This window comes from Schistocerca gregaria, chromosome X, assembly GCF_023897955.1.
Source record: "Schistocerca gregaria isolate iqSchGreg1 chromosome X, iqSchGreg1.2, whole genome shotgun sequence".
Lineage (NCBI taxonomy): Eukaryota > Metazoa > Arthropoda > Insecta > Orthoptera > Acrididae > Schistocerca > Schistocerca gregaria.
Genome location: NC_064931.1, coordinates 541337390 through 541352437, shown reverse-complemented (window position 1 = coordinate 541352437; position 15048 = coordinate 541337390).

Here is a 15048-nt window from a genome sequence, read left to right as displayed (position 1 = left end):
TGTATAATGTACGTGATCCTCTCCCCCTATTTCTCGATAATACAAAATGTGATACCATTATTTAAACATCCTAGATGTACTCCGTTAATGCCATCTGGTAAGGATCCCACACCCCGCAGCTGTACTCCAAGACAGGACGGACAAGCGTAGTGTAAGCAGTGTTTCTAGTCGATCTGTTGCATCTTGTAAGTGTTCTGCCAATAAAACAGTCTTTGGTTCGCCTTCCCCCACAACATTTTCTATGTGTTCTTTCCAATTTGGGTTCATAATTGTAATTCCCAGGTTTAGTTGAATGTACGGCCTTTAGGTTTGATTTATTGTGTAAACGAAGTTTAACATATTCATTTCAGAAATCATGTGGGCGACCTCCCACTTCCCATTATCTAGGGTCAATTGCCAATTTTCTCATCATACAGATGCCGTATCTAAATCATTCTGCAATTGGTTTTGATCTTTTGATGAGTTTACTAGACGTCAAATGACAGCATCATCTGCAAATAAGCCAAGACGGCTGCTCAGATAATCTCCTAAATCGTTTATAGTAGATATGGAACAACAGAGGGCCTGTAGCACTACCTTGGGAACCGCAGGAAATAACTTCTGTTTCTCGATAAATGTCCACCCATTTCTACGAACTGTGACCTCCATGACAGGAATGACGAAACCAGTCGCATAACTGAGAAGATATTCCGTAAGCACGCAAACTAATGACAAGCCACTTGTGAGGCACGGTGTCAAAAGATTTCTGGAAATTTAATATTACGGAATAAATTTGAAATCCTCCACTTCGTGTGAGTAAAGAGCTAGTTGTGCTTCACAACAACGATGTTTCCTAAATCCGTTTTCTTCGAGGTAATGAATAATGTTGGAACACAATATATGTTCCAAAATTTGCCATTCTTGAACATTAGTGTGATGTATGCAACTTTCCAATGGTTTAGCGAACGGTTGTATAAGATTGTTAAGAATTGAACTATTGCGTAAGCATACTCTGAAAGGAACATAACTGGAATAAAATCTGGACCGGTTGACTTGCTTTTATGAAGTGCCTGAAGTCGCTTCACCATTCCGAGAGTATCTACTTCTGAGTTACTCATGTTGGCAGCTGTTCTTGTTTCGAATTCTGGAACATTTAACTGTTCTTCTTTGGTGAAGGAATTTCGGAAGGCTGTCTCTAGTAACACTGCTTTCGCAGCGCTGTCATCGATAGTGCTTCCATTGCTACCACGCAGAGAAGGCATTAATTGTACCTTGACGCTAGCATACTTTACATACGACCAGAATCTCCTCTGATTTTCTACCAGGTTTCGTCTAGTATAAGCATCTCGCATTGATATGAACGCTAACTTTCGAGCTTCTATAAAAGATCGCAAATCTTTGTTTTGCTTTTGTCTAAATTTGGCATTCTTTTTTCTTTGTTTCTGCAACAGTTTTATGGCCAGTTTTATGTACCATAGTGGGTTCAGCATTCAGTATAAATATCTCGACTGCAGTTGGTACTATTTTTTTGAATTCAAGCCACATTTGTTCTACACTTCTGTTATTAAGGAGTGGAAATTCTGTCAGGAAGCCGTCAAGCTAATTCCTATCTGCTTTTTTGAATACGTACATTTCATTGTGGTAGATTTGAGAATTACAGTATTCAGTCTCGCTACGACAACCTGTGTTCACTAATCCCTGTATACGTTTTGTTGTTCTTTATTTGCTCAGGATTATTTGTTACTAAGACGTTAAGTGTGTTGTCACAATCGTCTACTATTGGAGTGGGCTCTTGAACTAATTGCTTGAAATAATTTCCAGAAAATGCATTTAGTTCAATATCGGACGATGTTTCAATCGCACCATGTATTCTCACCAACATATCGAGGGTAAAGTCACTACCAGCTAGACACATCAAAAACGTTCTACATCACCCCGATCCCCAGAACTCCTGAATATAGACGTTGGCTATAGATATTGTATCACAGACACAGTCTCTTTGACTGTTCAGAGATACTACTAAACCCTCCCAAAGAAGTGAACAAACATTAGCAGCGCCTATTAGACGGAAGGGGTCCGACATCCGATCAGTTCCAGTCATTCCACCGGGAAGGAGGTACACGGCTCGTGTTTGTAGTTAAACCATGTGTAGACGGTCAATACTATGATTCGATCGGGGGCTCATTGTTATTTTGTGCCGGGAAGGGCTCACAACAATGGAAGTGTCCAGGAGTATCGGAGTGAACCAAAGCGACGTCATACGGACATGGCGGAGATACACAGGGACAGGAGCTGTGGTTGACATGCCTCGCTCATGCCGCCTAAGGGATACTACTGAAGTGGATGACCGCTACCTAAGGATTATGGCTCGGAGGAACTCTGATAGCAACGCCACCATGTTGAATAATGATTTACGTGCAGCCACAGGACGACGTGTTATGACTCAAACTGTGCGCAATAGGCTGCATGATGCGCAACTTTAACGACGCCCATGGCGAGGTCCATCTTTGCAACCACGATACCATGCAAAGCGGTACAGATGGGCCAACAACATGCCGAATGGACCGCTTAGGATTGGCATCAGGTTTTCTTCACCAATGAGTGTCGCATATGCTTTCAACCAGACAATCATCGGAGACGTGTTTGTAGGCAAACGGATCAGGATGAACGCCGGCAGCATGTTGGAGAGGCATACGTCTTCATGGACAATAATTCACGTCCCCATCGTTCACATCTTGTGAATGACTTCCTTCAGGATAGAGTGGCCAGCATATTTTCCAGACATGAACCCTACAGAATATGTCTGCGATAGATTGAAAAGATCTGTTTATGGACGATATGACCCACCAACCACTCTGATGGATCTACGCCGAATGGCAGTGGAGCAGTGGAACAACCTGTACCAACAGTGCCTTGGTGAACTTGGGGTAGTATGCCACGACGAATACAGGCATTGTCAATGCAAGACGACGTGTTGCTGAGTATCAGAGTTACCGGTGTGTACAGCAATCTGGACCACTACCTGTGAAGGTCTCGCTGTATGGCGGTACAACATACAATATGTGGTTTTTATGGGCAGTAAAAAGGGCGGAAAAGATGTTTATGTTGATCTTTATCCCAATTTTCTGTACAGGTTCCGGAACTCTCGGAACCGAGGTGATGCAAAATTTTTTCGATGTGTTTATAATTGTATGACTTGGGTATCTTTTAACATTTGACTCATGTTTTCTTTGTATCGTTCAGCATTTGTATCATTTGAGATGGGAGGTCGGTAAAACGATACAATTATTATTTTTATTCCGCTTACGAAGAGTTACCTCTACCCTAATAATCTACAGGAACTATCTATAGCAGTTATTCGACACGATAAGCTACTTCTAAAAGCAAGAAAAATGTCCCCACCAACTGTCTTTAGTCTATCCTTTCTGAATACCATTAAGTCCTTCGAAAAACTTGAAAGTATGTCCGCCTTCAGTCATCTTTCAGTGCCTATAACGATTTCAGCATCAATGCTTTCTATTAGTGGTTGGAGCTCTGGTACGGTTCCAACACAGCTACGACAATTTATAGCTGTTATAGCGATGGTTCCTTCGTGTATTAGACCTGCCTCATTTGAGACTGAAGCCCTCTGTTTTTCCCCGAGGCTCTCTAAGCTACAAAAACGCCCAGTCCGGGTCACACAGCCCTCGCTACCGTGCAACCGCCTTCTGAATGTAATGGACTCCTAACCTATTTGTCAGCAACCAAACCCCACCATCCTATAGCGCAAGTCGAGGAATCTGCAGCCTACATCGTCGCAGAACGGTCTATGCCTTAGATACACACCCTCCACTCGGCTCCGTAGGTCCACAATTGGACCTGTAGAGTATGCTGCAAATGGTGAGCTCTGCTTCCATCTCGCAAGCAAGACTGCCAGTCCTCAACACTTCTGATAGCCGATCTAAACCAGAGAAAATCTCTTCCGAAAGCGACACACATCATTAGTACTGAAATGAGCCACTATGTGCAACTGGCTGCACCCTGTGCTCTACATGGCATCCAGAAGTACCCGTTCCACGTCTGGAATGACGACACTCGGAATGCTTACGAAGTACACATTGCTTTTCTTCCGCTCTTTGGGAGCCATATTCCTAAGGGGCCGCGTAACGCGCCTAACATTGCAGCCTCCTGCTACCGATAATGCCACCCTCTGTGATTGCCCAGACCTTGCTGGCTGAGCGGTTTCCTCTGAAACAGGACAAGCGACTGCATCTAGTTGAACATTGTCAGGCACAGGTAGTACCTGGAACCTGTTTGTCAGACTAACAGGGGAGGATTTACTGTTGGCTTCCCGGGAAGTCTCTTCGCAGTCTGCCGCACCTCGAGGCGACTTCCCGCACGACCACAAGCAAGCGGCCAACATCAACTGAAGCAGTAAATGGGCTGGCCACCGGTGCGGACCGATTGGTGGACTCGAGTCCTGCTGGACGGTTCTTGGGTATCCATAACGGTAATGCCATCCACTGCAGCCTCAAGCTGCACCGAAGCCAACACAGCTAGGAGCTGAGAGTGAAGTGTCACCAACTCAGCTTGCATCCGCACACAACGACAGTCCCTTTCCACACTAAACACTGTGGAATACTGCACTACACAGAGAAACAAACGACTTTCGACAGGCGCTAAGAAAGTCTACTGTAGACACTGACTAAAACGCAAGAACTGTGTCTAATAAATCTCATTAACACGCAAAATTCAAAAAATAAATTACCAAAGCACACAAGTGAGACTAAATAACTCGCTCCTGGTTAGGAACTTGTAAAATGTTACAAAATAGCTTTCTTTCCCACACGAAAAAATGGTTCAAATGGCTCTGAGCACTATGGTACTTAACATCGGAGGTCATCAGTCCCCTATAACTTAGAACTACTTAAACCTAACTAACCTAAGGACATCACACACATCTATGCCCGAGGCAGGATTCGAACCTGCGACCGTAGCAGTCGCGCGGTTCCGGACTGAGCGCCTTAACCGTTTACCACACGAACTAAAACATATCACAAGTGAAAAACTTAATTACCACATCCAAAAATGCTATTTCTGTAAACATCGTACAAAACCTCACAACTCGCAGCAACATAAGTTAGACAGTTATGTCTTAATTTTTTCTGTTTTCTGTCTTTCCTTATCAGCCAGTTTTCTGCCACCTGCCCACTCCCCCCTCTTCGATGACGCACAGAAAGCACTTGAGCCTTCCGTAATGAGAGTACTAGCAATATTTGTGGCCGTCTTCACCGCATGTCATAGGCTATCGTTCGACGATATAATCTTTCACATGTTGAGAAGGAAACGCGGTGTAGACAATTTGACTCGATTGCAGGATAGAATTATTCTGTAGCGTCTGGTTGGCCACTATTATTCCGTGAAATGAAACGACGATGAAATATAATAGTTGGGCTGGCATAGTTAGTACCTCCTTTGTTGAAGGTTCGCACTTACTGTTCTTATTTTATTCGCTCTGTAGCTCCTCTCTGTTCTGATGTTATTCTGCATCTGTTACTAGAAATGTCTGATTCAACAGAGAAAGTAGCTCCGCATTATTAAGTGATATACTCCTCCGTGTTAGGTAAGCAGTCGGTGCCTACGGATAAAGCTGATTTTGTAGCGAATGTGGAAGAGATCCTGAGAATCCCCTTAACCTAATTGCCTGAAGTGTAGAACAGAGGATTAGAAAGCGGTTAGCATAAACTTTTGGCGCTTGTTGGCTCCGAAACACATCCCTTATAAAGCCTTAAAGCCAGCTGCGACGCACCGGAAACAACAGCAGCACGTGAACAACAAAGGGGTGACGGAGGCAGAATAATTGTAGCATCCGGATGTGTATGTACATGATTACTGAGAAATTCAAACTTAAAAGTTTGACACAGAGTTCATAGTACTGCTGTTAGACTGTGTCTCTACTGTTTTAGTCTTGAATAACACGTGGGAAAGTTAACAATTATCATTCCGTGCGAGCTCTCATTTCTCATGTTTTATTACGGTTATCATTCCTCCCTTTGTCGGTGAAGGTCAAAAATATTGTGGTGATGAAGGAAAAAATGGGTGATTTAAATGTCGTGGGAAGATATTGCCGCAACTACAAAAAGTTTCCTTTTAATGACTGCCATAGGAGCTCGATTATTAGAGTCGTTATACACTCACCCTATTCCGCGATAATGTAAAACAAACTTTCTTCCTCTGAACTTCTTCGTTGTCCTCCGTCAATGCTATCAGGCAGGGATCCAGTTTCGCGCACCAGTACTCCAGAAGAGGACAAATGAGCTAGTGCGGGCAATATCTTCCATAGATTTGTTGCACCTTCTAAGTGTTCTGCCAGTAAAACGTAGCCTTCAGTTTGTCTTCCTCTCAAGTTTTGCTATGTTTCGAACCAATTCACGTTGTTTGGCCTGCCGGGGTGGCCGAGAGGTTCTAGGCGCTACAGACTGGAACCGCGCGACGCTACGGTCGCTGGTTCGAATCCTGCCTCGGGCATGGATGTGTGCGATGTGCTTAGGTTAGTTAGGTTTAAGTAGTTCTAAGTTCTAGGGAACTGATGACCTTAGAAGTTAAGTCCCATAGTGCTCAGAGCCATTTGAACCAACCATGTTGTTCGTAATTTCAATCTCTTGGTATTTAATTGAATCGAATACCTCCAAATTTTTTTGATTTGTCGCTTAAACGAAAGCCAGCGAATTTTTTTAATAATCATATGAAGTACCCCTACAGGATCAAAGCCACTTTTCGCACCATGGACATATTTTGCCTAAATAAATTTTGTAGTTCTTTTTGATCTCATGGTATCTTTACTAGACGGTAAGCGACAGCAGCATATGAAAACTATCTAAGAGGGCTGTTCAGTTAGTCTTCTAAATAGTTTACATCCTTTAAGGACAGCAGAAGACTTACAACGCTTCCTTGGGTAACCTCATATGAGCAGAATTCGGAGAACATGGAATTGATCGTAAGAAAGATCATACATTGGAACAATTTACTCTCTAATTCCTTCAGTAAGGAAGTTTCATCTTGATGTCTTGAAGCAGTATATTTCTCACCTACGTCTGATAACAGTTTTTGGAAAATCTGGCTCAAGCTTCGCGTGTTGTTATAAGAATGCGAAACCAACTGTTGTCTGGATATTGGATTTGTGGTCTAGTTTTATAAAGAGCATGTCCGTTTCGTCTACCATACCACACAGTAGTTCTAATGGTATATAAAATGAAATGTGCGTGTGGCTTGGGCCTTCCGTCGGGTGCACCGGTCGCCTCGTGCAAAACTTTTTTAGTTGGCGCCACTTCGGTGACTTGTGTGTCGATAGGGATGAGGTCCGACAGGTCGAAGGGCATGAAAAAGCATGCAGTAGTTCAGAAGGGAGTGGGACATGTTATTCAATCTGTTCTGCTGCACCACGACCCTGTCGGATGCGATGAACTGACTCTGCGAAGTTCAACAAAACGTCATTTAGAGGCAACCGAGCATCAGACTGCTTATTCAGGAAGGGTGAAACTGGACGATATGATAGCTCCGACTATGTATCTGGAGGAGCTAACTAACGAAGAAAATCAGAACAAATGAAGTAATCACAACCCAATGACGACAGAGCCCCTACAGCTTGTTGTCCCTTATGTGGAGGGGGTGCTACTGTTGGAGCAGTACGACCCAGCAAGCTCTCAGAACTACCCCACAAAATCAGATATTTCCAGACGCTCGCCGAGATTCTCAGTACATGATAGTGTATTGGTGTATACGTTATGGCGATCACTACCGTCTTCGTCGGCAGCTAACATCGAGGCGAAGGCCACTACAGCGCCAGATGGAGCATCCACAAACCTTCCAAGGAATTCGTCAAAGTAGCTACAGGCACCCCCCCCCCCCTCTCTCCCTGAGCTGGTGACTGTGTGCAACAACTTGGTTCACCTGCTGGGTGACTATTTTCTACTGGCGAACACCACCTTGGTTGGTGGCATGCGCGAACCTAGGCTAGGGGCTCCCTAGTCTTTCTGTTGCTGTTCACCTGTTCCTGAGGGTCTTCGTCGTTGTTGATCACCGCTCAGCGTGGGCATATGTCTTCGACTTAGGCCATCCTGTGTAGTATAGTTTAAACAGCGTGCTTCACAAATGGTACGTGGCGACCACGAGGTAGTAAGGCTGCCAGGCTCTGCACCTGGTACACATCGGCGCCAGCTTTACTGACTACTACAACTGTCACTGCTAACGCTTACTATCTCTGGAGTTGGCAGGGCAGGCACCTACGTCATCGAGAGGATATAGCCTCCCAATTTGTGGAATGATGTCTCTACATCAGAATGAATCAATAATTATTGCATTTTATTAGTGGCTCTCCGAGCGGTTCCAGTAACAATCATCTCTACAATCCACGTCCAAGCCAAAAAGGAACACCTTTTCCTGACCTACTAGTGGCCGATTCCTCCACCACTGTCGAGGTCCTCTGTCGGTCCCAAAAGTGCATAGAGTATACAGTAACTGAAAACAAGGAGAAATTTGGAAAAGGAATTACAGTTCGGGGGAAAAGAGATTAAAAAGAAGTTTGCCGACGACATCGTAATTCTGTCAAAGACAGCAAAAGACTTCAAAGATGAGGTGCGCGGAATATACAAATATTAAATAAAGGGTAATCGGATATAGTCGAATAAAGTCAAATGATGCTGCTGGAATTCGATTAAGAAATAAGACACTAAAACTAATAGATTGCTACTTAGGCAGTAAAACAGCGAGTTACATAGCAACTAAAGGAAATATCAAAGGCAGAATGACAAAAGAAACAAGACCTTTTCGGAGAAAAAGAAATGTGTTAACGTAATTAACAAATTTAAACGGTAGAAATCTCTTGTGAATGTATTTATATTGGAGGCAGTAGAATCGTTCTACAGTCAGTTGCAATTGCCGGTCCTCTCAATTTTCTCAATAGCGTGCCTCGAAAACTTCGTCACATCACTCCAGGGATTCCCATTTGAGTTCCTGAAGGTCCCCGTAAGACTTGAATGTCCATCGAAACTACCGGTAACAAGTCTGGAAGCCCATCTCGGAATTCTTTGATGACTTCCATTAACCGGATCTGGGGTATACAAAACATTCGAGCAGTACTCAGGAATGGGTTGCACTAATGTTCTATGAGGGGTCTCCTTTACAGATGAACCACACTTTCCTAAAACTCTCCAAATAAACTAAGGCCGAGCATTCACCTTCCCCTTAACAATCCTTACATACTCGCACCATTTCATATCGCTTTGCAACATTACGCCTACGTATTTGACCGACCTGATTGTTCAGGTAGTACACAACTAATTCTGTAGTCGAACATTACGGGATTGCTTTTCCTGCTCATCTGCACAAACTTTCAGTTCTCTACATTTAGAGCGAGCTGGGTCATTCATCACACAAATTAGGAACTTCGACATCTTCCGGTAGATAACTGCATAATCAGGAAACAGCCGCAGATCGTTACTCACCCTGCCCTTCAGACCATTTGCTGTATGTACACTGACGGGAAAAAATATCAACACAAAGAGGGTACTTTGTGACATAGACGAAACTTGATAGGCGTGTTTTTACATTGGGAGATCATGTCAACTCAGATTTTACCCCAATCGCGTAAGAGTTGCGCTACTAGCGTCACTATGTGAATACAAATCAGATTTGTTTCAAATACAAGCTGTAACGGTTGTGAGCGTTACTTACATTTGAGAATAGACGAGATGAGTTGCTGGCAGTCAGGAATGCCTTTAAAGCGACAAAGACGCCATTATCAGCACCTCACTAATTTGAACGAGGTCGTGTAAAAGGGCTACGAGAAACTGGATGCTACTTCTGTGATATTGCAGAAAGACTTGGCGGGAATTTAGCCACTGTACATGACTGCGGGCAGCAGTATTCACGGAAATGTACGGTTGCAAGAAGACGGTTGCGGACAGCCACTTGACACTACCGAGAGGGAAGATCGTCGTGTCTGGTGTATGTCTCTGGCGCATCGTACTGCATCTGCAGCAGCAATTTAAGTAGCAGTTGGCACCACAACGACAGAACAAAGTACTGCAAATTGGTTACTTCAAAGGACAGCTCCGAGTCAGATACCCCGAAGTAGCGCGCGTCCCAGTGACTCCAAACCACCGCCATTTGCCACTTCGGAGGTTTCAAGCGAGAATTTACTGGATGGCAGAGTGTAGGGCTGTTGTGTTTTCTGATGACAGCTGTTCCTGCCTCGGTGCCAGTGATGGCCGTGTCTCGGTTAGGGGGAGGCCAGCCATGGACCTGCAGCCGACTTTTCTGCGAGCTAGACACTGGACCTACACGAGGAGTTATGGTCTGTGATGCGATTTCGTATGACCGCAACAGCACTCTCGTCGTTATTACACGCACCCTGACAGTAAAAGTTTGATTCAATCTGTTGTGCTGCCATTCATGAACAGATTTGTAGGGGGCGTTTTCCATCAGGATAACGCTCGCCCACATACGACTGTAGTAACTTGATATGCTCTGCAGTGTCGACGTGTTGCGTTGACCTGCTCAAACACCAGATCTGTCTCCAACCGCGCACATATGGAACATCATCGGACAACTCCAGCGTTATCCACAAACAGCGTTAACCGTCCCTGTATTGACCGACCAAACGCAACAGGCATGAATTCCATCCCACAAACTGACGTGTGGCACTTGTACGAAACAATACATACACGTTTGCATGCGAGTATTCAGCATTCCGGCGGTTACACCGGTTATTAAAGTACCAGCATTTCACATCTGCAATGGCTTATCTCGCTCTTACATTAACTTGTGATCTTTAAACTTTAGTCGCTTAAATAAATTACCTATACAAAAGTATTCCGGAAATTTCATTACTCTTCATTAACAATTTTTTGGTGTTGCGACTTTTCCGTCAGCGTATATAGAGGATAGTAGTGGTTTTCTCACACTCCTTAGGACACTCCTAACGTTACCTTTCTCTCTCGTGAATACTTCCCGTAGAGCACAACCTACTGGGACGTATTACGTAAGAAGTCTTCGGGCCACACACGTCTAGGAATATTCGTTTACAGTCTGCAGTGGGGCACCATGTGAAACGCTTCTCGGAAATCTAGGATATGGAATCTGCCTGTTGTCCTTCAAGCGTGGTTTGCAAGATATCATGTGAGAAAAGGGCGAGCTGAGTTTCACACAAGTACTGCTTTTTAAAACAGTGCTAGTTTGTGGACAGGAGCTTTTCTGTCCCGATAAATTTTAGTTACTGTAAAAAGAGAATAAAAGCTTTTAAAATGGGTGTTATTGAAGACTGCTGGAGTTTCAATGGACAGATCAGATAACTAACAAAAAACTCGAACTAGGGAGAAACGAACTTTGAGACAGTTATTCGAAAAGGAGGACTGGTATTTTTTGTGATTACAGGGGACACCACACCATAACATTAAAATGAAGCCTTTTTTATTTTAAATGTTCGTGGTGCACGCCAATTTGTGCTTCGGGCATTTAGGAGTAAATTCGGCCCTCCGCGTCCCATATTCAACGATCGGTTCCGTGCGCCAACGCAACCATCGCTCTCCAAACCGACGTTGTCGTTTCGGGTCGACATTGCCGATCCTCGCGTTAGGTGGCCCAGAGATGATAACCGGCAGAAGAGATAGCACACAGCCACGGCAAAGCGCGATCATACGTAATACGCCTAAGGCTTTCCGTCAACGTCAAATTCATTACAGACGGAGCACGAACGTTTCCTTTTTCAGAGCCAACATAGGTGAGTGAGTGTGGATGCAAAATTTAACTAGAGGAATTTCTTTTAAAATATAATTCTCCTTCTTTTGTCAACGTAACTTCCTTTTATTTAAAAACAATTTATTAGGTTTTAACGTCCGATTGACGAAAAAGTCATTAGGAGAACAAGTATGCGTAGATATAACGACCGCGCCTCCTTCAAAGGATCCATCCTTGCGGTTGCCTCAATTGATTTGGCGAAACCTTTATCCGGATGACCGGAATGGAATTTGAGACCTCTTCCCCGCCAACGCGGTAGCAGTGCCTTAATCACTGCGCAGCTTCTCTTGGTAATACTTTCCTAACTGTTTATTAACATGTAAGGGGAGAGTAGGTGGTGAAAAGTTAATCCATAAACAGCATTTTTTATGGAGTCACATTATAGAATATACACGGTGAAGTCACATTAATGTGACCTATGACCAGTGCCTATGTTCTATGCGAACGTGCAATAAACACTCACAGGCGGCAGGTGGTAGCACTAGCACTAGACTGGATTTAAAGCAGCGCAGTCGTCGTAATGCGGAAACGGACCATTTATCTGACATCCAAAAGGGCATAATCATTGGCTTTCGGGCCTAGGGTGGAAGTATGTAAACTGTTGGAGTGCCGTCTTCATTAAATTATAGCGTGCATGGCAAAATGGTGCTATCCAAAACTGGCGCCTAGGCAGCTGTGTTGCACTACTGGCCACAGATGACAGAAATGAATGACGGCTGTGGAGACGTGGAAGGAATAATAGAAGTGCAAATGTTGAGCAGCTGACCTCCCACATGAAGCAAGGAGCTACCAACAGTGTCTCCTGAACGGCTGTTCAGCGAACGCTGCTGCGATGGGCCTTCACAACAGGTACCTGATCATGCACCCACGCAGACTCCTCTTCATCGGCAACGAAGGTTGGAATCTGAACGCCAGTACCATTTAGGACATCCACTGAGTGGCGATAGGTGGTCTTTTCAGACGAACCGCATTGTATGCCCAATCGGGCAGGTAGCCGTTTGCATGTACAGCGTGAAATGTCTGAAAGCGTACACCCTGCTACAACAGTCTGAAAAGTTATGGTCTGGGGGATGTTTTAGTGACATTCTCTGTGTTATCTTGTCATACTGGAAGGCACAATGGATAAACGGAAGTATGCCTCTATATTTGGGACCGTTTCCAACCGTACATGCAGTTTGTTTTTCCTCGTCACGGTGGCATCTTCCAGCAGGACAATGCAATGTGCCACACAGCTCACAGTGTACTTGAATGGTTCGAACAGCACCGGGATGAGTTTACTGTAGTCACCTGTTCATCGAACTCCCCGGATTTAAACCCAATCGTTTTAGCGCCATGGAGCCCCAACGGAGAATCCTAGTGCAGCGGGCCACAGCACTGGAGTCCGTATGGCTCCACAAACACGTCCGCACCTTTCGGAAGCTCAGTAACTCCCGTCTCACATTGGTCCGCGCTGCAGAAGGTGGTTATTCAAGCTTTTGATAGGTACATTTATGTGACTGGACAGTGTATAATCAAGAAAGGTTTCAGAGCAGTGTCAATCATCAAAGTTCAGTGTGTAACAGGGATTGTACTACTTTCACATTATGTAAAGAATAAATAAACGCGATGAAGCTAGAAAGACTTGTGTACAAAATGTTCTCATCTACTTATTATAACTTCCTTGCACCCTGCGTGGTTCTTTAGTGGATGCAAGGGCGAAGAACATATGCCGTTCATGAACAGAGAATTCAGATATTAATTTATTCTGTATCTTAGATCAAATACTAAAATTAATACAGAACTTTGTTGCTGTAGTTGCAGAGTCAGTTGCTAACAATACACTTGAATGTAGAAATATGTACAGATAAAAAAAATTTATAAATCTGTCACTCTTCAATACAATCACTATTCAGATGATAGTGGCCAGACACAATGTCTGTTACTCGACTGGTAAACACACAAAAAAGAGCTCAGTGCATGAATGTTTGAACTTAACACCGCCGCTGGAGCTCTGGAGAGGGGATGCTTTCATCTCATTGGCAGCGGCGTGATCATTCGTGTCAGCACCCTCATGCCACGGTGGCTGCTGCAGAAAACCTTGCGCCGTAGCTGGAAGCGCGCGTATTCGAAAGTGCGGCTGACCGGATAGCGGCCAAGATTCCACACTACTTATCGTATGATTGTGAAGCGTTCTGCTCACAGCGCTAGTGCCTCAGAGCCGACATGAATATCTACTCCCTTCTCATTGATGTAATGGGATATAGTCTGTCACTGAATTTGCCCATACTTTTGCAGCTCCGTAAAGGTTAAGCAACAGATAAAGGCCATCGTTGTACATAGAAATTTATTCCAGAAATATGTTGACTCCCTACAAATGTCTTAAAAGTAATATTCAGACGTTATGCAGCTGATGGTTCCACTTGTTAGGCATTCGATCTTTTGTTACTCCACGCGACTTTGTAAGTAGGCTGTTTAGGTTTTTTATATTGGTAACGCCACGTAGCGCTCTGTATGAAAATCACTGGCTGTGCTGTGTGCAGTCTGTGGCTGGTTGTTATTGTTGTAATACTCGCCATTGTAGTGCTGGGCAGCTGGATGTTAACAGCGCGTAGCGTTGCGCAGTTGGAGGTGAGCCGCCAGCGGTGGTGGATGTGGGGAGAGAGATGGCGGAGTTTTGAAATTTGTAAGACTGGATGTCATGAAGTGCTATATACATTATGACTTTTGAACACTAGTAAGGTAAATACATTGTTTGTTCTCTATCAAAATCTTTCATTTGCTAACTATGCCTATCAGTAGTTAGTGCCTTCAGTAGTTTGAATCTTTTATTTAGCTGGCAGTAGTGGCGCTCGCTGTATTGCAGTAGTTTGAGTAACGAAGATTTTTGTGAGGTAAGTGATTTGTGAAAGGTATAGGGCCATTCTTTTGTAGGGATTATTGAAAGTCAGATTGCGATGCGCTAGAAAAAAATATTGTGTGTCAGTTTAAGCCCAGTCTGGTACAACTTTTCTAAGGGGACGTTTCATATGGCGACCCTGCCTTACTTTGTGTACCATGTGTATGGCAAGCAGGAGCCCTAGCTAATATGGTATTTGCTTACACAACTTTACACATCGGTACCATATTTCTCTAACGCAGAGTTACACAGCTATCTGATCATTTAACTGAGAGAGACCAACATTTATTTTACTACATCAATGACAGATGTTTACGTAATTACACCGTTGGATAAGTTCACACTTACGGAATTATATTTTGTCTGTACTTTGTGGACTGTTCATATTTTTTCAGAACCATTGTGATATTATGAGACCT